The sequence below is a fragment of the Panthera tigris genome, chromosome A3 (assembly GCF_018350195.1).
Source record: "Panthera tigris isolate Pti1 chromosome A3, P.tigris_Pti1_mat1.1, whole genome shotgun sequence".
Classification (NCBI taxonomy): Eukaryota; Metazoa; Chordata; class Mammalia; order Carnivora; family Felidae; genus Panthera; species Panthera tigris.
In genome coordinates, this window is record NC_056662.1 from 118,913,524 (window position 1) to 118,936,058 (window position 22,535).

General features: G+C 38.5%; 1 protein-coding gene and 1 pseudogene across 4 annotated transcripts in view; one reads left to right on the forward strand and one right to left on the reverse strand.

Moving 5' to 3' along the window:
* Positions 1-22,535, forward strand: part of ASXL2 (ASXL transcriptional regulator 2) — a 125,877-nt gene that overhangs the window by 14,009 nt on the left and 89,333 nt on the right. The window contains exon 1 of one of the 4 annotated variants that reach the window (XM_042982345.1): positions 6,238-6,822. The exons of the other annotated variants lie outside the window; for them this stretch is intronic. The gene's annotated coding sequence lies outside the window, so the exon portion shown is untranslated. Of the gene's footprint in view, positions 1-6,237; positions 6,823-22,535 lie in introns of those variants that run through there. 4 annotated transcript variants of the gene reach the window in all.
* Positions 8,804-8,891, reverse strand: LOC122237506 (annotated as a pseudogene).

The following is a 22,535-nucleotide window of genomic DNA, read 5'->3' on the forward strand; positions in this document are numbered from 1 at the left end:
TCATTTGCTTTTAAGTTTTAGACTGTTAATATGGTGGATGACATTGATTTTCAAATATTGAATTGACTTTGCATTCCTATGGGGAAAAAAATCTCACTTGGTTGTGGTGTATTATGCTTTTTAAACTTTTTTAGGGGGAGCCGCCTGGGGGGGTGGCTCTGTTGGTTGAGCATCCGACTTGGGCTTGGGTCGTGGTCACGGTTTGTGGGTTTGAGCCCCACATCAGGCTTGCTGCAGGTGGCACGGAGCCTGCTTTGGATCCTTCGTCCTCTTTCTCTATGCCTCTCCCTGCTTGTGCTCTGTCTCTCTCAAAAATAAATAAAACGTCAAAAAAAATAAAAAAAACTTTTTAGGCAGGCTCCACCCTCAATGTGAGGCTTGAGCTCATGACCTTGAAATCAAGAATCAGATGTCCCACTTACTGAGCCACCCAGGTGCCCCTGTGGGGTGTGTGTGTGTGTGTGTGTTTTAAGTTTATTTACTGAGGCGCCTGGGTGACTCAGTCACTTAAGCATCCGACTCTTGATTTAAGCTCAGGTCATGATCTCATGGTTTGTGAGATCCTGCCCCACTGTGGGGCTCTGTGCTGATGGCATGGAGCCTGCTTAGGATTCTCTTTCTCTCTCTCTTTTTCCCTTCCCAGCTTGCTCTCTCTCAAAATAAATAAATAAACATTAAAAATATTTTAAAGTTTATTAATTTATTTTGAGAGAGAGGGTGAGCATGCACACATGCATGTGGAGGAGGGGCAGAGAGAGAGAGAGAGAGAGAGAGAGAGAGAGAGAGAATCCCAAGCAGGCTCAATTGCTGAAGTGTGGAGTCCAATGTGGGGCTCAATCTCACAAACTGAGATCATGATCTGAGCTGAAATCAAGAGTTGCTTGCTTAACCAACTGAGCCACCCAGGCACCCTATGCTTTTTATATATAGCTGGATTTGCTATTATTTTGTTGAGGACATTTACAGTTATGTTCATGAGAGACATTAATCTTTAGTTGTCTTGTATCATCTGTCTCTGGGTTTTGGTATCAGGATAATGCTGGCCTTATAAAAATCAGTTGGAAAGTCTTCCTTCCTTATAGGTTCTGTTGTTGTTGTTGTTGTGGTTCTTCTTCTTCTCCTTCTTCCTCTTCCTCCTTCTTCCTTGTTTATTTGAGAGAGAGAGAGAGAGAGAGAGAGAGAGAGAGAGAGAATCCCTAGCAGGCTCAGCACTGTCAGCACAGAGCCTGACGTGGGGCTTGATCTCTTGAACCATGAGATCACAGCCTGAGCCGAAATCAAGATTTGGATGCTTAATTGACTCAGCCACCCAGGCACATCCCCCCTGCCCCATTCTGTTTCTTAAAGTTTTAAAAAAAAATTTATTTATTATTTTGAGAGAGAATGCGTGTATGTGCAAGCTGGGGAGGGAGAGAGAGAGAGGGAGAGAGAGAATCCTGAGTATGCTCTGTGCTCAGTCCCACGAGCAAAACTGTGTTATCATGACCTGAGCTGAACAAGAGTCCAGTGCTTAACTGAGCCCCCCCAGGTGCCCCTAAAGATTTTATTTTTAAGTGATCTCTACACCAAATGTGGGGCTCAAACTCACAACCGGGAGTTCAAGAGTTGCATGGTCCACCAACTGAGCCAGCCAGATGCCCCTCCCTGTTCTTTCATTTTCTTGATTTGTCCTTTGGCATACAAAAATTTAGAGTAAAGGGTTTTTATTCAATCACTAGATTATTTGTTTTTCTGTTTTCATGTTTACTTCCTCTTATTGATTTATTTGATGAGGTGGATAAGGTGGGATTTTTTTTTGTTTGGTTTATTTTTCAGTTCTAAAATTTCCATTTAGTTCTTTTTATATTAAATTTTTTTTTAATGTTTAGTTTTGAGAGAGACAGAGACAGAGTGCAGTTGGGAGAGGGGCAGAGAGAGAGCGAGAGAGGGAGACACAGAATCCAAAGCAGGCTCTAGGCTCTGAGTCAGCACAGAGCCCAACGTGGGGCTCTAACTCACAGACTACGAGATCATGACCTGAGCCGAAATCTGAGCAGATGTTGGGATGTTGGACGCTTAACCAACTGAGCCACCCAGGCGCCCCTCCATTTGGTTCTTTATATTCTACTTTATATCTTTCTCTTCCTTCAAGACTGTTTACCTTTACGGGCGCCTGGGTGTCTGACTTCAGCTCAGGTCATGATCTTGCAGTCCATGAGTTTGAGCCCCTCGTTGGGCCCTGTGCTGCCAGCTCAGAGCCTGGAGCCTGGAGCCTGCTTCAGATTCTGTGTCTCCCTCTCTCTCTGCCCCTCCCCCACTGACGCTCTGTCTCTCTCTCTCTCTCAAAAATGAATAAATGTTAAAAAAAAAATGTTTACCTTTACTTGGAGCATTTTTATAATAGTTGTTTTTAAGTCTTTACGAAATATTTCCCATACCAGTGTTATCTTGTTGTTTCTGTGTTTTGATTTTCTTTCCCAAGCAAACTGAGGTTTTCCTGGGTTTTGGTATACCATGTAAATTTAAATTGTAATTGACACTCTGTGTCTTGTTTAAATTACATGGAGAATGTTAACAGTTTTATTTTAGCAAACAGTTAGCTGAATTGTGTTTAGGCTTCAGGTTTTGACCAGCCTTCTGTGGGTTGTTGTTTCAATGTCAGTTAGGACTTCAAAGCCTTTTTAGTGCTATTTGGACTTTTCCTTTGTGTGAACCATCATACTATGTGGGATTTGGGGGGTGGTCTTCCCTTTGGGTTATGAAACTCTGGCCTGTGGGCCAGATCTAGTTCACTGCCTATTTTTATAAGTAAGATTTTATTGGAACCCAGCCATGCCCATTTGTGTATATTTTTTGTGGCTGCTTTCATACTTTGGTGGTCACAGTTGAGCAGTTGCAACAGAGACTGGCCCACAAAACGTAAAATATTTACTGTTTGGTTCTTTATAGATAAGTTTGGCTGACCCCGATTTATCCCACAGTTCAATTCTCAAAGTCTGTCTATACTGTTTTAGTGTCCAGTCATGTATGCATAGCTCAGGTGTTAGCTGAGGAGTTCATACACAATTTTAAGGGTCGCTTTCCTGAGTTCTTTTGTTGGCAGTCTTCCCAGTACTTTCTGATTTGGGGGGATTCCCATTTTTCATCTTTGGCCAGAAATGTCTTTATTTTACTCTGCATTTCCTACGACTGTATCTCCCTTGGGCTGAGCAGCCGGAGACGAGAGGGGAAAGAGCAATTGCTTCATTCTTTTGGGACCGTAAACTCCTCTGATATGGAGGGGAAGGTTTTCCTCCTTTCACAGTTTTAAGAAATAAAATGGAGAAATTCCTTCTTTGTTGCTGAGTATTAGGAGACTCCTACTCTAATGGAACTCTGTGTACACTAATGCCCATATCCAGGTTTTGGGCTCTGTTGAATTCAGATTGAGAGGTACTGGAGGGGGAAATTTGCTAAACTCTGCCATTTGGTGGTATTTTGAATTCTGGTCTTCCCCAATCTGTGTGCTACCATTCACTTTGTTGGATTTGATTTGCTAATGTTTCGTTGAGGATTTTTGCACTTATGTTAATGAAAGATATTGATCTGTACTGTTTTGTTTTCTGTTTTTGTTTTTGTTTTCTTTTGGTGTCTTTGTCTGGTTTTGATACTAGGGTATTGCAAGCCTCAGAATGAGGAAGTATTTCTTCTGCTCCTGTCTTCTGGAAAAGATTGTACAGAATTGGTATAGTTTCTGCATTCAGTGTTCAGTAGAATTTGCCAGTGAACCTACGTTGGTCTGGTGCTTCCTGCTTTGGAAGGTTATTAGTTATGTATTCTATTTCTTTAAAAGATATAGGCCTAGGGGCACCTGGTGGCTCAGTCAGTTGAGCGTCAGACTCTTGGTGTGGGCTCAGGTCATAATCTCACTATTCATGGAATTGAGCACAGCATCGGGCTCTGCGCTGACAGCATGGAGCCTGCTTGGAATTTCTCTCTCTCTCTCTCTCTCTCTCTCTCTCTCTCTCTCTCTCTCTCTCTCTCTCTCTCTGCCTGCCTCCTGCTTGTGTGCTCACTCTCTCAAAAATAAATAAGTAAACATTAAAAAAAAATATACAGGCCTATTCAGATTGTCTGTTTCTTCTTGTTGAGTTTTGACAGATTGTATCTTTCAAGGAATTGATACGTTTCATCTAGGTTATCAAATTTATGGACATAGAGTTATTCATAATGTTTGTTTATTTTTAAGATTTTATCTTATTTATTTTTTAAATTTGAGGTTTTTTTTTTTAAGTTTATTTTGAGAGAGACAGAGAGTGAGTAGGGGAGGGGCAGAGACAGAGACAGAATCCCAAGCAGGCTCTGTGCCTTCAGCACGGAGTCGGATGTGGGACTCTAACTCACAAACTGAGATCATGATCTGAGCAGAGAACAAGAGTCAGACTCTTAACCATCTGAGCCACCCAGGTACCCCAAGGGTTTATTTTATTTTATTTTTAATTTTTTAATATTTATTTTTGAGAGAGAGAGAGAGACAGAGAGAGAGAGAGAGAGAGAGAGAGAACAATGGGGGAGGGGCAGAGAGAGAGGGAGACAACAGAATCTGAAGCAGGCCCCAGGCTCTGAGCTGCCAGTACAGAGCCTGACACAGGGCTTGAACCCACGAACCACGAGATCGTGACCTGAGCTGAAGTCAGATGCTCAACTGACTGAGCCACCCAGGCGCCCCTCCCAAGATTTTATTTTTAAGTAATCTCTACACCCATCATGGAGCTCGAACAACCCCAAGAGCAAGAGTTGCAGGCCCTCACCAACTGAGCCAGCCAGGTGCCCCCATAATACTCTTTTATTCTTTTATTGTCCATGGGATATGTAGTGATGCTCTCTCTTTCACTTATGATACTAGTAATTTGTGTCTTTTTTCTTAGTCTTAGGTTTATTCATTTATTGATTTTTCAGAGAAGCACCTTTTAGTTGTATTGATTTTTCTCTATGATTTCCAGTTTTCAGTTTCACAGATTATTGCTCTCATTTTTATTATCTCTTCTGTTTAGTTTGAATTTAATTTGCTCTTTTTCTAGTTTCCTAAGGTAGAATCTTGGATTATTAATTTTATATTTTTTTCCTAATGTATGCATGTATGTGTTCAGTGCCATGAATTTCTAAGCACTGCTTTTCCTGCATCATGAAATTTTGTTAACTTGTATTTTCATTTTCATTTAGTTCATAATATATTAAAATTTCTTTTGAGATTTTTTTTCTTTAGCCAATGTATTATTTCATTTTAAAATGTTTATTTATTTGGTAGGGGTGAAGGGCAGGGAGAGTGGGAGAATACCAAGCAGGCTCTGTGCTGACAGCACAGAGCCTGACGTTGGGCTGGAACTCATGAACCATGAGATCATGAACTGAGGTCAATAGCTGGATGCTTAACTGACTGAGCCACCCAGGTGCCCCATAGTCTGTGTATTATTTAAAAGTGTGTTGTTTAATGTCCATGTATTTTGAGACTTTCTAGCTGTTTGTCTGTCTTTCTTTCTTTCTTTCTTTCCTTCCTTCCTTCCTTCCTTCCTTCCTTCCTTCCTTCCTTCCTTCCTTCCTTCCTTCCATAGTAAACAAAATACAATGAAAACTATGAAGTATTTAGAAATAAGTTGGATAAGAAATGTGCAGGATCTAGGTGAAGAAAACTGTAAAATCCCTGAAAAGGATGAGGGAAACACTTGAAAAATGGAAGAGAGCCAATTTGTTTTATGTGGATGGGAAGAATCAATATGATAAAATTTCAGTTCTTGTCAAGTACAGTTCTACTTTGGAAAACAAATCAAAAGTTCAACTGGGTTAGACTAACAGTATTTTAAAAAATGTTTTATTTATTTTGAGAGAGAGACAGAGAGAGAGAATCCCAAGCAGGCTCCATGCTGTTAGTTCAGAGCCAGATGGAAGGCTTGATCTCATGAAGCATGAGATCATGACCTGAGCTAAATCAGGAGTTGGACACTTAACCAACTGAGCCACCCAGGCATCCCTAAGAATATTTTTAAAAAGAGAAATGTAACCTTAAAAAAGAGGCATAACATAACTTTTTTTTAATTTTTAAAAATTTGTTATTTAAAAAAATTTTTTTTTGGTTTAGTTTTGAGAGAGAGAGAGACAGAGACAGAGAGACAGAGTGCCATCAAGGAAAGGGCAGAGAGAGAGGGAGACACAGAATCCGAAGCAGGCTCCAGGCTCTGAGCTGTCATCATAGAGCTTCACACAGGGCTCGAACTCCTGAACTGTGAGATCATGACCTGAGACAAAATCAGATGCTTAACGCACTGAGCCATCCAGGTGCCCATAGGCATAGCATATTTCTAGATGTTAAAATGTATTGCAGAGATACAGTGATTAATGCAACATGGCACTGATTTGGGACTAGACAAGATTGGTAAATAGTACAGATGTGAAAATCCAGAGACAGTGACATATATTTAAGAATTCAGTATACAGGTAGTGTTGAGAAACCTAATAATCTTGGGGAAAAAAATATATGTATCTCTGCTTCATATCACATACCAAAACAAATTATAGAAGGGTTGACATTTTTAATGTAAAAAGCGAAGCCATGAAACTAGATGTTAGAGAATTAATATTTGCTTTATAATGGGGAGGATGATGGGTATAGGCCTGGATAAATGTATATGTTTACAATACAAATAATAGATGCTCATGACAAAAATCCCAAATCTTTAAGGGTATAATAGACTTTTACATCTCCAACTCTTTTTCCAGAGGTAAACAGTGATAATGGCTTCTAAGGTGTAAGGCCAGAAAATTTCTTTCCATATATGTAATCCTGCCCCATTCCCACCCCTTTAAAGGGTAAGAAGTTAAACTATACTATATACAGTTCTGCAAGTGTCTGTACATCTGCTCATAGAGTGCTGCATTGTTCTTTTTCCCCCATAATATTTTATTATGAATAATTATAAATACAGCAAAGTTGAAAGTTTTACAGAAAATAACCACATATCTACCACCTAGAATCTGTCATTAACATTTCCTATCTTTCCATCTATCCACATTGCTCTTTTTAAAAAGTGGTGGTAAAATAATGTATAACACAAGGTTTACTTAGAATATGCAGTTCAATAGTGTTAAATATATGCACATTGTTATGTGACGTATTTCTAAAACTTTCTCGTCTTAGAAAACTGATATTCTGTACTCAGTAAACAATTCCCCATTTTTCCTCCCCACACAGTACCTGGCAGCTACCATTCTGTTTTACATTTCTATGAGTTTGACTATTCTAGATACCTTGTATAAGTGAAATCATACAATGTTTGTCATTTCATGATTTGCTTTTTTTAACTTGGTATATTGTACTCAAGCTTCCATCATCTTGTAGCATGTGCCAGAGTTTCCTTTTTAAGGCCAAATGGTATTCCATTGTATTTGTACATCATATTTTGTTTACTCATCTGTCAGTGGGCACTTCTGCCTTTTGGCTATTTGATAATACCGCTATGAACATGGTGTACACATATCTCTTTGAGAGACCTTGGTTTTGATTCTTTTGGATATGTAACCAGTAGTGATATTGCTGCATTCATATTATGATTCTATTTGTAATTTTTTGAGGAACTGCTATACTATTTTTTGTCAACAGTGTACAGGTTCCATTTTTTCTACGTCCTTATCAACACTTGTCATTTTCTGTTTTTCTTGTTTGTTTTGTTTTGAAAGCAGCCATCCTAGTGGATATGATTGATATTGCATTGTAGTTTTGGTTTGCATTTTCCTAATGATTAGTGCTATTGAACATCTTTTCATATGCTTTTTTGGCCATTTGTATATCTCCTTTGGAGAAATTTCTGTTCAGTCCTCTGCCCGTTTTTGAGTTTTTTTTTGTTTTTGTTTTTTTGTTTTTTGTTTTTGTTCTTGAGTTGTAGTTCTGTATATATTCTGAATATTAATGCGTGTGTGTGTGTGTGTGTGTGTGTGTACATACTTTCAAGTTTTTATTTAAATTACAGCTAGTTAACATAAGCTGTGTTAATTTCAGGGGTAGAATTTAGTGACTTATAACTTACATGTAACACCCAGTGCTCCTCACAAGTGCCCTCCTTAATGCCCATCACCCATTCAACCCATCCCTCTGTCCACCTCCTCTCCAGCAACCCTCAGTTTGTTCTCTATAGTAAAGAGTGTTTTTTATGCTTTGCCTCTCTTTTTTTCCCCCTTTCCCATATGTTCATCTGTTTTTCTTAAATTCCACCTGAGTGAAATCATACAGTGTTTGTCTTTCTCTGACTGACTTATTTCCCTTAGCATGGCTTAGCATGATACACTGTAGCTCCATCCATCTTGTTGCAAATGGCAACATTTCATTCTTTTTTATGGCTGAGTAATATTCCATTGTATGTATATACCAAAGCTTCTTTATGCATTCATCAGTCGATGGACACTTAAGGCTATTTCCATAATTTGTCTATTGTTGATAATTGTTGATAATGCTGCTATAAACATGTATCCCTTCAAATTAGTATTTTCGTATCCTTTGTATAAATACCTAAATAGTGCAGTTGCTGGATCCTAGAGTAGTTCTATATTTAGCTTTTTGAGGAACCTCCATACTGTTTTCCAGAGTGGGTGTACCAGTTTACATTCCCATCAACAGTGTAAGAGGGTTCCCCTTTCTCCATCCTTGCCAACATCTATTTTTTCTTGTGTTGTTAATTTTAGCCATTCTGACAGATGTGAGGTGGTATCTCATTGTGATTTTGATTTGTATTTACCTGATGATGAGTGATGTTGAATATATTTTCATGTGTCTGTTAGCCATCTGGATGTCTTTGATTTAAAAAAAAAATGCTTCACAAATATGTATGTCGTAGGGGCCATGCTAATTTTCACTGTATTGTTCCAATTTTATTTTTTTAATTTTACTTTATTTTTTTTTACATAAAAAGTTCATTTTTTTTGAGAGAGAGAGCATGAGTGGGGGAAGGAGAGAGAGAAAGGGAGAAAGAATCCCAAGCAGGGTCTGTGTCATCAGTGCAGAGCCCGATGTGGAGGTAGAACTCCTGAACCATAAGATCGTGATCTGAGCCGAACTCAAGATGCTTAACTGACTGAGCCACCCAGATGCCCCTTGCTTGTATCATTCCAATTTTAGTACAGGTGCTGCTGAAGCAAACACTATTCTGAATATTAACTCTTTAACATACATGATTTGCAAATATTTTCTCCAGTTCTGTAGGTCAGCTTTGCACTGTTGTGACTGTGTCCCTTGATGCATAGATTTTAAATTTTAATGTAGTTCATTTTGTCTCTTTTTACTTTTGTTGTCTCTTATTTTAGTGTCCACATTGCTCTCTTTGATGGCGTATTCTTCTATTATTTGGTTGATTAGAAATCTATTTTCCTAATAACTTACTGGAATTTAGGCCATTCCAGTTTTACCATGATGTTATAAACATAGTTTAAGTAAATGTTGTACATATTATTTGTGTTCTTGTAAGAATATAGCAGTATAACTAATTTTTATATTATAATTGGTGGGTCAGAGATGTACCCAATCAGGGCTGGAGAGTACCAAATTGTGCTTCAAAAGGGTTGTGCCATTTTACGGTAATGGATGACAATACCTGTTTCTCATACGCTGACAGGTAATGGGCTTTTCATACCTTTTCATTTTTGCAAACTCAGTAGATGAAAAAAATCTGGTTTGATTTCAATTTCTGTATTTATGGTTGTATGACTGTGGTTGAACATCTTCTGATGTTTACTGACCACTTGTATTTGTTTCTCTAAACTACCTTTTTATATCCTTTGCCAGTTTTCTCTTTCTCTTTCTCTTTCTTTCTTTCTTTCTTTCTTTCTTTCTTTCTTTCTTTCTTTCTTTTGATTGTTGGTTTTTTTTCTCATTTATTTAAAAAAATTTAAGTTTATTTTGAGAGAGAGAGAGAGTGTGCACAAGCTGGGTAGGGGCAGAGAGAAGGAGAGACAGAATCCCAAACAGGCTCCGCACCATCAGTGCAGAGCCCGATATGGGGCTTGAACTCACGAACCATTAGAACGTGACCTGAGCTGGAGGCTTAACCTACTGCACCACCCAGGTACCCCTTTCTCATTTATTTATAACAACTTTTTCTGTGTGTGATATATTTTCCTGGTTTTTATTTAGACTTTGTTTATGGGTTTGTGTGTGTACATGTGCATACACACGGTACCAAGTTTTTCATTTTTATGTAGTCACATTTGGTAATATTTCTCCTCCTGTTTCTCTGGTTTTGTGTCATTCTATGGAAAGCATACTTAACAAAAGCAGAATCCATAAAGGCGAAGATTTGACTGCATAATAATGAAAAAAAACCCAAACCCTTTTGTGGGTAAAAATAATACTTGCACATGATAGAAAATGTGGGGAGGGTTAAAAGGAAAAAAATCACCCACTGTCCTCACTACCCAGTGGCAACCACCATTAGTATTTCAGCCTAATTGATTTGCACTTTCCCCCCCCTCCTAACTTAGTCTTCTTTTGATTTGTGGAGAATCATTGGTATGTAACATGGTCACTGACCTTGAGGTAACACTGGACTTATTGTGGAGGAATGATGACTCTTATTTCTTTCATGAACTCTAGTGGTTCACTAGACCTCCTGTCAGCTCCAAGGGGTTAGAAGGGTGGAAGCAAGAGCAGGGAGTATTGGTATTAGAAGGTCATCATGGTGAGATTCAAAAATCTGCTCATGTGAAAGTGACTGCAAATTGTGTTGTCTTTTCCTTCCTTACGTTGTGCAACTTTTCCCTTAATATTTAATAAAGCTCTCTTTTTACAGTGCCTCCAGTTGCTTTTTTTTTTTCTTTTTTAAACTTTGCAAAGGCAGAAAAAAAGGTATTTTGACTCACTTTTTTCATGGAGCTTTAAATAGAAATTGTACCTCTGGGGGTGCCTGGGGGTGGCTTAATTGTTAGGCTTTGAGCTCTTGATTTATGCTCAGGTCATGATTTCACGGTTCATGGGAATGAGCTCCACGAGCTCCGTGTGCTGACAGCACAGAGCCCACCCACTTTGAATTCTCTCTCTCCCTTTCTGCCCCTCCCCCATGCTTGTACATCTCTCAAAATAAATAATAAAATAAAACTAAAAAAAAAAATAAAGGAAATTGCACTTCTGTGGGGCTGTTGTGGTGGTGGTGATATTAATCACAGAGGAAAACTCTTGAGTTTCCTTCTGAAAGAAAGGTGAAATTCAGTAAATCTAAGTTGGAATTTCTTGCTCATCTGTCCTGTTTAGATTTTTTTCTAGTTCTCTTTTGATTAAAACCTTGACTATTTTGTGTCAGTGAATAAGTGCATTTCACTGTGTGGAGACAAGAGTTAGAGACTAAAATAAGCAGGAATGATAAAAATATGTATACAATTAAATGGCAAAATTGTCCATTTTGAGTACCTAAAGTTGAGAAGGAAGGGTGTCGTTGAGGATGTGAGTGACTTCATGAGTGAGGTGAGACTTTAACTTGGTTCTTTTGAACAAGGATATGGAAGTCCGGGTTGTGTTTGACATCTATAAAATTCTTCAGTCTTAAGACAATTGCCTTGTCTTAAGGCATTTGCTTTCACTGACTTTGGGAATATTTCATCATATAGTTCAGTAACTTACAGAACTTTAAAAATATATAATTTTTTTTCTCCTATACTAGGTTAAAAGCTTTTTGTGACTAGTAGGCTCTAATTATTGCCAGTGTATTTGCCATAATTAGCTTTACTGTTATGAACCCATGTGTATGGATTCAGAATAGATTTACCTATTTTAGGAGTTCTTAATCTTGATCTAGGGATGGGCTCTATGTCAGGATTGTTTTTGAAAATGGTAGAGGGCATTAAGGAAGACACTTGTTGGGATGAGCACTGGGATGAGCAATGAACCACGGGCATCTACCCCCAAAACCAAGAGCACACTTTACACACTATATGTTAGCCAATTTGACAATAAATTATATTTTTAAAAAAGGGGGGGCATTGTGAAGATATTCTTTCTCTCTCTCTCTCTCTCTTTCCCTCCCTTCCTTCCTCCCTCCCTTCCTCACTACCTCCCTATCTCTTTTGTTGGTCTTTTGGATGTTTGAAAGCTGTTAGCTTCAGTGTCCCATCATTCAAGTTTAAGTCAGTAGTTCCTGTTATTCTGCTCCTGCAGCCTTAGTTTGAGTCTTCTGTCCATTTCTAAGTGAATTACTATGGCCAAGAGGTTGGAAAGTGCTTTTTTTCTTGCTTTATTGCTAGTGTTGGTTCCCACCATATGGATTGAGAATGGAGGAAGGAGGTGGGTCTCCAAAGGTGAATCAGGGCCTTTTAACCAGAGAAATGTTGAATGGTACATAAATGGTTAAAATCACAAATGTACCTTAAACTTCATGGGATCTGGTAACCCACAGAAACTAACCATAAACTTTTTTTTTTCCTCCTTAGAAGAGTTTTCATAGCTAACATCAGACTTTCAAAGGGATATGAACCCCTAAAAAAGGTTAAATTTTCATATGGGTCTAGGAAGAAAAGGCCATTTTAAATGAGGAAAGATTCATTACCAAAGGTGTACGTGAGAATGATTTTTGAGACAGTGGAATTAGATTAACTTAATCCAGTGAAGATAGTATATTGAGGATGGTAGAGTATAAATTTGGATATTTTAGATGCCTTGTTATGTGATCGAACTATAGTTGACTCTTGAATAACATGGGTTAGGGGTGCTGATTCCCCGTGCAGTTGAAAATCTGAGTATTACTTTGGACTCCCCCAAAACTTAACTACTTAATAGCCTACTACTGATGGAAGCCTTACCAATAAACCAACAGTTGATAAACACATATTTTGTATGTTACATGCATTACATACTGTGTTCTTATAATAATGTAAGCCAGAGAAAAGAAAACGTTAAGATCATGAGAGAAAATACATCTACAGTACTCTGCCATATGTATCCAAAAAAAGTCTGCGTGTAAGTGGAGTTGTGTAGTTCGAACCCATGTTGTTCAAGCGTATGCTGTATAGAAGGTGCTTAGATATTGTTGAAATCAATATGGTAAAAAAAAAAAAAAATTCAAGTAGTTTAAGAGAATAAGAGAAGTACTTTTAAAAATAATAAATTGTAGGGGCGCCTGGGTGGCTCAGTCGGTTAAGCGTCCGACTTCAGCTCAGGTCACGATCTCGCGGTCTGTGAGTTCGAGCCCCGCATCGGGCTCTGGGCTAATGGCTCAGAGCCTGGAGCCTGCTTCCGATTCTGTGTCTCCCTCTCTCTCTGCCCCTCCCCCGTTCATGCTCTGTCTCTGTCTCAAAAATAAATAAACGTTAAAAAAAATTTTTTTTTTAAAAATAAAAATAATAAATTGCTTCCTTCTTTTCCATAATTATACCTTTCACTTACTTCTTTTCTCTGGATATTATAGTTGTGATTTCCCTGTTGGTCCAAGACTTTTTGGGGTTGAGATAAAAAACAGTTTTAAGGACTTATTTTACTTTTTATAATTTATGATTTTATTGCATTATAATCACAACAAAAAGAACATTTTATGGTTTTTGTAATTATTGAAGCTTCCTAATAGGCAATTTTTCTAACCATTTTACTAGTGATTGGGAGATAAAGTAGAAGTTTTGGAGTTTGAAATTTGGTATATCTTTGAAATCAACCTTACTCATTTTATTATTCATATACTCTTATCTCTGTCTTGCAGTCATACATGAGAATTGTAGAGGAAAGATTGAGAGAGAGGGGCACCTTAACTCTAATTAGGATAGTGGTTGCTATACTAGCTTCATTTTTTTTTAGTGTATGGCTTAGCTCACTTCATTTTTTTTAACTTATTTTTTCTCCCTTTTTTTTTTTAATTTTTTTTTTCAACTTTTTAAATTTATTTTTGGGACAGAGAGAGAGAGACAGAGCATGAACGGGGGAGGGGCAGAGAGAGAGGGAGACACAGAATCAGAAACAGGCTCCAGGGTCCGAGCCATCAGCCCAGAGCCTGACGCGGGGCTCGAACTCACGGAGTGTGAGATCATGACCTGGCTGAAGTCGGACGCTTAACCGACTGCGCCACCCAGGCGCCCCTCTCCCTTTTTTATTTGAGAGAGAGAGAGAGTACAATCAGGGGAGAGGAGCAGAGGGAGAGAGAGAGAAAATCCTAAGCAGGCTTCACCCTCAGTGCGGAGCCTGATGTGGGGCTCGATCCCACAACCCTGGGATCACGATCAGAGCTGAAATCAAGAGTTGGACATTCAACTGACTAAGCCACCCAGGAACGCCTAGCTTACTTCATTTTGTTGGAAATTTTTATCAGGGATGGTGACAACCCTGATAGAATTTAGAACCTACTTTTTATCTTAGACATAGAATCCTTTTACATAAATTCTTTTTTGATAGTAACACATTGGGACAGTGGTACTACCAGTATTGGTTTCCTATTCTGTTCCTTTTCCTTTGTTAGCTGGCTCATCTCTTTGAGGGACTCAGAGTAGGCCTTTGTTGATGACAAGTTTTGGACACTTAGCAGGAACAGTAGTTAAGGTTTATCAGTTTTCATGAGAGGAAGCCTCTATGCTGTTGGGCTTATAAATAACCTTCATCCCTGCCACTATGACTTCCTCATTTGTGGGTCTGTTGCATATGTATGGAGTGGTTTAAGACAGTCTCTGGAGCATTTGTTCACCCTGGCAGTTGGTTTAGGATTTCTGGTAAGGTTGCTAACTTCCCTGGATTTGTGAGCTGCCTTGCTGCTATTTGGGCTTTCGTGGCTTTGGAGAAAGCCCTGAGGCAGAAAAGTGGAGAGACTCATGGACCCTTGGGATAGGCTACTCTCAGCACGAGGTGGGACACTGTCATTGTAAGTGGGAACTGTCCACAGCATATGTGGCTGAATTCCCCTTGGGCTGAGGGGATGTGATACAGGGCACCACCTGTTTCTGCTGTATACTATGCAAAAGATGGGAAACGGTTCCCAAATCTATCATTAGGAGATGGTTAAGTAAATAGTAGTATAATTATACAATGGAATATTATGCAACTATAAAAAGGAATAGTTGCTTTCTATATACACATAGGGTCCTTCAAGATACACTAACTAAAAAGGTCATGTATTGAGTATTGTGTGTGACTTACTGCCTTTTGTGTGTAAAAGTGAAAGAAGATAAATATATTTGTGTTTGTTCATGATTGCTTTAATGTTAGGAGGCTACATAAGAAACTGAGTGTCTGAGTAAGAGATGGGGGGGTACATGAAGGGGTTGAAGGTGAGGCGGGGAAAGGAATGAAACTTTTCGCTGTATATTTTTTGTTTTCTTTAAATGTGGTATCTGTTCTTTTTTTTTTCTTTTTTTTTTTTTTTTTTTTTTTTTTTTTTTAAATTTATTTTTGGTACAGAGAGAGACAGAGCATGAACGGGGGAGGGGCAGAGAGAGGGAGACACAGAATCGGAAACAGGCTCCAGGCTCCGAGCCGTCAGCCCAGAGCCTGACGCGGGGCTCGAACTCACGGACCGCGAGATCGTGACCTGGCTGAAGTCGGACGCTTAACCGACTGCGCCACCCAGGCGCCCCATTTTCTTTTTTAAGTAAAACCACCCTGATGAAATATTGAGTTTGAATATTCTTTTTTTTTTTTTTTAAAGTTTATGTTTTTATTTTGAGAGACAGAGAGATCATGCATGGGAGGGGCAGAGAGAGAGGGAGCATCCCAAGCAGGCTCTGCACCATCAGCACAGAGCCTAACATGGGGCTCAAACCCATGAAACTTGAGATCATGACCTGAGCTGAAATCAAGAGTCAGACGCTTAACCGACTGAGCCACCCACGCACTCCTGAATTTTATTTTCCATGTGGCTAAATAAACTAAAACTTATCATGGCTTTTCATGGCTCTTGTTTTGCCCTCAAATATTCCCATGCCTGGCAACTTGTCACTCAGTTCTCAGCTTAAATGTTGGGTAGTCACTGAGGCCTGATTACTCAGTGGATTTCTCTCTTTTCCCATTCACTGTCAACCTTATTATCCTGTTTTATTTTGTGTATTGCACTTACCACTATGTGAAGAAAAAATTTTTTTTCTTACATATTTGTTGTCTGTTTCTACCATTAGAATGCTAACTTGCCTAACAGCCAGGGCCTGTTATGTATTGTCTACCATCTCTTGGCATTCTTTTTTAATTTTTGTTTGATGGCTACAGTTGATGCAGTATCTTTTTTCCTCCTAAGAATTTAATCCCCCCCCCCCCCACCCCAGCTAAACAGAGAACTTTATCCTTTCTGTTTCTCACCCCTCTTTCCCTAACTTTTTCTGTTGGATATCCTTTCACTGCTTCTGTTATTTTGGTCATTTCAGGTGTTAAGACAGTATCTCAGATGTGAATAAGTGCAGTTTAATACAAACCGTAATTTCCACCCTAACCCATTTTCAAATTTGTTTTTTTCCTTAATTTGTACCTACTCTTGAATTTCAGGGAGTGTGGTGTATTTTTCCAGTATTCCTTCATTTTGGTTTAATTCCTTTAAAAATCAATTTATTGAGGTATATGCCAGCTTTTTTGAGGTGTAATATTTGTATACTACAATGCATACATCTTAAAAGTATAGCTGAATTCATTTTGACAAATGTATGCATCCATGTGACCACCACCCTAGTCAAAGTATAGAACATTTCTATCTTTTCAAAAAGCTCCTTCGGGGTGCCTGGGTGGTTCAATCAGTTGAGTGTCTGACTCTTGATTTTGGCTCAAGTCATGAACCTAGGGTCGTGGGATTGAGCCCCATGTTGGGCTCCTCGCTGAGCCCGGAGCCTGCCTGCTTGAGATTCTCTCTCTGCTTCCCGCCCCCACCCCCCCCCCCGCCCCAACTCTTGTGCACATACATGCTCTCGCTTTAAAAAAAAAAAAAGTTCCTTCATTTTCCTTTGCAGATTTGACAAAGTTTCCTAGTCAGTGCATAAGTGTTCTTTTATTTTGTAGTTTCCTCTGTATTTGAAATACTGCATAATTTTTATAGGAAGAATTAAATGTTCTTTACTTTTGCTTCCATATATATTTTTTTATGATGTTTATTTATTTTTGAGAGCGAGAAAGAGAGAGAGAGGGAGACACGGAATCTGGAGCAGGCTCCAGGCTCTGAGCTGTCAGCACAGAGCCCGACGCTGGCCTTGAACTCAGACTGTGAGATCATGACCTGAGCCGAAGTTGGAAACTTAATCAACTGAGCCACCCAGGTGCCCCTCTGTAGTCCTTTATATACTTTTAGTATTTCTTCTCTCATAGTTGTCTGTCTCTCCTTTCTGCCATTCTTTCTCTACCCTAGTTGTGAACTGGGCTTGCTTGTTTTTTTTTTTTTTTTTTTTTTGAGAGAGAGAGAGAGAGAGAGAGCGCGCGCTGAAAAGAGCGAGTGTGATCTGGGGAGAGGGGCAGAGGGAGAGAGAAAGAATTTTAAGCAGGCTCCATGCTCATTGCAGAGCTGGACTCTGGGCTCAGTCCCACAACCCTGGGATCATGACCTGAGCTGCAATCAAGAGTCAGACGGACGCTCAACCCACTGAGCCATTCAGGGGTCCCAGGGCTTGTTTCTTATTCATCTTTGCAGTCCCAGGTTTTGGCACTTACACAGTTAGTGATTGTGTGTTACAGTGAGAATTAAATTTAGAAGTGGTATGGATGTGTAACTGATTGAGGAAGGCAGTATAGCATAATGCTTAGGAGCAAAGAGTCTTGTTCTCCATCACTTGCTGGCTGATGTGACCTTGGGTAAATTACTTATTTTTCCTGTGCCAAAGTTTTCACATCTGAAAAAAATGCCATATTAGCATCTACCTTGTAGGTTTATTGTAAAGATTAAATGAGCTAATGTATGTAAAGCACTTAAAATGGTACCTGGCACTTAAATTCTAGATAAGTATTAAATCATCAGAATTTTGAGAGAATGAGCTTTTGGGAACTTTTTTCTTTCTTTCTTTCTTTCTTTCTTTCTTTCTTTCTTTCTTTCTTTCTTTCTTTCTTTTGGCTGAACTAGGGAGTGTACATAACATACAGACTTCTTGGATAATCAGATAAAAATAACCTAATGTAGAGCAGAATGACTTGATAGAGCTGTTCAGAATTGAGGGACTTTTAGGTAAAACTGTACTTGTGAGCTTGAGAAGACAGCCCATATAGCTATCTGTAGCTATCTGGGTGGTCCCCTATCTGTAGCTATATGGGCCCATATATGTAGCTATATGTAGCCCATATAGCTATCTGGCTATCTGCAGCTGCCTCTTTGTATTAACAAAAATTTTTTTATTAATATTTATTTATTTTTGAGAGAGAGAGGGAGAGACAGAGCACAAGTGGGAGAGGGGAAGACAGAGAGGGAAGGGAGACAGAGAATCCAAAGCAGGCTCCAGGCTCCGAGCTGTCAGCACAGAGCCTGATGTGGGGCTCGGACCCACGAACTGTGAGATCATGACCTGAGCCGAAGTCAGATGCCCAACAGACTGAGCCACCCAGGCACCCCTGCCTCTTTGTATTTAAATATTCTCAGCCGCTTCTTACATTTAAGTTTCTGTCCCTGAATCTACAAACTTACTTGCATTTGCATTCACCTTTCATCCTTTCTTGTTTAAAAAAAAAATTAATTTTTATGGAGCCAGTCTTACCGTCTGTGTTCCTTAATCCGCCAGTCAGCCCTCACGTTTTACACTTAGTATATGATAGGCACTAAGGATACTATATGAACAAAACAGAAGGTCTCAGCCCTTATGGAGCTTATGTACCAGTGGGTAAGACAGATGATGTAAAATGCAGTTATAATAAATACAGTGTGATAAGAACTATGGGGGGTGTATATAGAATGCTGCTGTAGGAGCGTATTGATTTTTGAAACCGTGAGAGGATGGAAATGTGCAAAGAGGTTAGAAATTAAGAGAATTCTGAAGGAGATCATTATTAAAATACTGTGGAGAATAAAAAGTCACTGGTGGAGAGGGTAGGAGGGAAACAAGGAGAGTCTGGTGTAACAGAGCTGAGCTGAGTGCATCTCAGGACAGAGTTAGTGATCAACAGATACTGCTAAGCAGCCAGGTAAGGTCCTTTTCTGTCTTTCCTTTTCAGATATTTGGCTCTATTAGTTATTCCTTCTAAATTGCATGTATTGTTACTTTCTGTTTAGCTTCTAAACTCACGTAGTGTTTGCATAGTTAGTTAGGTGGGGGATACCGCATCCTCTTGACTCATCTTGTTTCAAGTGTCAAATTATAAGTAGCACAAGTTTGGGTAATGAAGGATTTGTCAAACTTGATCTGAATAATCTATTTGTCTATTTGAGGTGGGGAGAATTGGATAGCTAGGGATGCTTCTCTTTCCTTTTTTCCTGGTTCCGTGAAACTTGTTCAAGTCCAGTTGACTACACAATTTTTCCTTGACTCCACATTTCTTTCACTGTTTTAGGAAGAGTTGTTTTAATTCCCTGTCACCACTTCTGGACCTCCCATTCAGTGCTAGGCCCTGTCAAGTTTGATTTCTTCTCTCTTGGTTAAGTGGAATCTGAACCTGTAAAACTAATTAAAGAGCTCTTTGTTGGGGCACCTGTGTGGCTCAGTCAGTTAACTGTCTGACTTTGGCTCAGGTCATGACCTCATGTTTCATGAGTTCGAGCCCTGCGTTGGTGTTTGTGCTGATAGCTCGGAGCCTGGAGACTGCTCTGGATTCTGTGTCTCCCTCTTTCTCCGCCCCTCCCCTGCTTGTGCACGCACGTGCTCTCTCTCTCCCTTTTTGTCTCTCTCAAAAATAAACATTAAAAAAAGGGTTCCTTGTTGCTAAATACAGGGGATTTTGAAGTTGTCTCAGTTTATAGGCAATTTTTGACATGATTGACCACTTCATCGTTCTTAGAATGTTTTGTCTTTTCTGAGGCACCATGTTCTTCTGATTTTCTTCTTAGTCCTCTAGCCACTCCTTACTTACTGGCTGGTTTTTCTTCTCTGACTCTTACACAGTGGTATATTGGTTTTGTAGTATAGGCTTACATCATTCTGCATATTTCCTGGGTGACCTTATTCATTACATGACTTTAGTTACACTAATTGAAACTGATTAGTTAACACTAATTGAAGCTTAGTAAGTAAGCCATATAACACTGATTTAAATCTATAAAGATTATCATATTTTTATCTGCACATTTTAAATGCAAGGTAAAATCACCTAGATTATACAAAATTCAGGCTCTGCATATATGCATATCTGGAAGGAACTCATGAGTGCATCAATAATTGAAATGCTGTTGTTTATGCTAGAGTTAAACTTGAATCTTAGGGGCCGTCTAGATTTTTCTTGGTACTTAGAAAGTGTAATTTTAATATCTTATTAGCTGGATGTGAGAATCTGCAAATAAAGAAATAGATGCTTTTTTATAAAATAGATGTTTTAATTTTTTTAAAGTAGGCTCCATGCCCACCATGGAGCCCAACATGGGGTTTGAACTCACAACCCTGAGGTTAAACATGATCTGAGACTTAAGAGTTGGGCACTTAACCGACTGAGCCACCCAGGCACCCAAGAAATAGATGTTTCAGGCACACTTTAAAATTTTTATTTTATCATGCTTTAATTCAGTGTGATGTTAATTTTAATTCTTCTGAGCAGAGGTGCCTGGCTGACTCAGTTGTAGAGCATGCAACTCTTGATCTTGGGGTCATGAGTTCAAGCCCCACATTAGGTGTAGAGCTTACAATAAAATAAAAAATTCTTCTGAGAAGCTATTCTGATTGTCATAAAGTAGTTTCTACAAATTGTGTTTGTAGTAGTTCCATGAACAATGCCAAAGGAATGCTATTTTTGTTTGATAAACACTGCCCTCCTGTGGTTAACGTAAGCTAAATGTTTTGTAAAACTACTATGGTCTTTCTGGTAAAATAATGTAATAGTAATACAATGTAGTAATAGTATTGTAATAGTAATGTATCTAGTGTATCTGCACATTTTTCTCTCTCTGTCTATGCATAATGCATATTTTATTAAAAATTAAGTGAATTAAAAGTTAAATGTAAATGAAAAGTTGGAAAAATATTAAGCTATCTAAGGGAGGGAAGATATAAAATGTAGAAGTGCTAAAGAAAATCAAAAGAGGGGTGCTTAGGTGGTTCAGTTGGTTGAGTGTCCAACTCTTGATTTCGACTCAGGTCATGATCTCACAGTTCGTATGTTTGAGCCCTGCATAAGGCTCCATGCTGATGGTGCACAGCATGCTTGGGATTGTCCTCCCCCCCCCCCCCCCCACTTCTCTCTGTGCCCCTCCCGATGCATGTGGTCTCTGTTCCTCTAAATAAATGGATAAACATTGAAAACAAAAAGGTACCAGAAAAAAAAAAAAAAAAGGAAATAAAAAGAGAAGACCAGTTATAATACATGGAGTTAATAAAAACCTCCATGTAAAAATAGCAGTAATGAAAAGATAAAGGATAAACTGGAAAAAATATTTGCAATAAATGTGACAGCAGAAGTTTTAGTATTTTAAAGTTTTAATATATTGAGTGAAAATAGAACTCATACAAATGGTATATATACTAAGTAGACAGTGGTCATGAATAACCAGTTTACAAGTGAGGAAACACAGTTATTAAATCACAGAAATATATTAATTTGTAATGATATTTCATAAAAGGATATTCATAATATTCCTAATGATGCTTCAAACAAACAACCCAACTTCACTGGTTCCCTTTGGAGCATACTAGGAAAGTTGGGTAATTACTCTGAAAATTATTAAATAGGATACAATCAAACACTTACCCTTGTCTGTATGAATTCTCTGCCTTTCAGGTAACCAAAAAGTAGATGGAGGAAAACATTTCTTTTTGGAAGGATTTTAGCTAATGAATGAAGAAGGAATGATAGACTTATCACCATTTTTGGACACCTAAATAAAATAACGAGTCTAGGTAGTGATCATTATGGGTACTAAAACAATTAGGTAGGAATGCTTATGGGAAACTTTTTAATACTTTATAGTATAAAATAGCTTGTAGTTTATAATATGAAACTCTATAGAAGTCATTTCAAAAAAAGAGACCACAGATATTTTGTGTTCTGACGTGGTGTGATAGGAAGTCTCCAACACTGCCTATGAAGTGTTTTTGCTAAAATAAAATACAAATCTGAGCCAGTCTCTAGGTGTTAATTCTAATATTCAGGAAATATGAGGGACAGAGTACTATACAATTAACAAAATATGGAAATGTGGGAAACTATAGCACAATCTACCTGGTTTCTTCAGTAAATAAATTGAAAGAAAAATGGAAGAAATCTATAGATTAGAAGAGAGTTTAAGACGTATGTTAACCAAATGTGATATGTTTGGGTCTTTGAATACTGATTTGAGCAATCTAACTGTTTAAAAAAGTTTGTTTTTTTCATGAAAATTGGGGATGTCTAAATAATTTGGTATTAAAGAATTGTAGTTATTTTTTGAGGCTTAAAATTTGTTTTTAATGTTTTTTTTTGAGAGAGAGAGACAGGAGTGCAAGTGGGGGAGGGGCAGAAAGAAAGAAAGACACAGAATCTGAAGCAGGCTCCAGGCTCTGAGCTT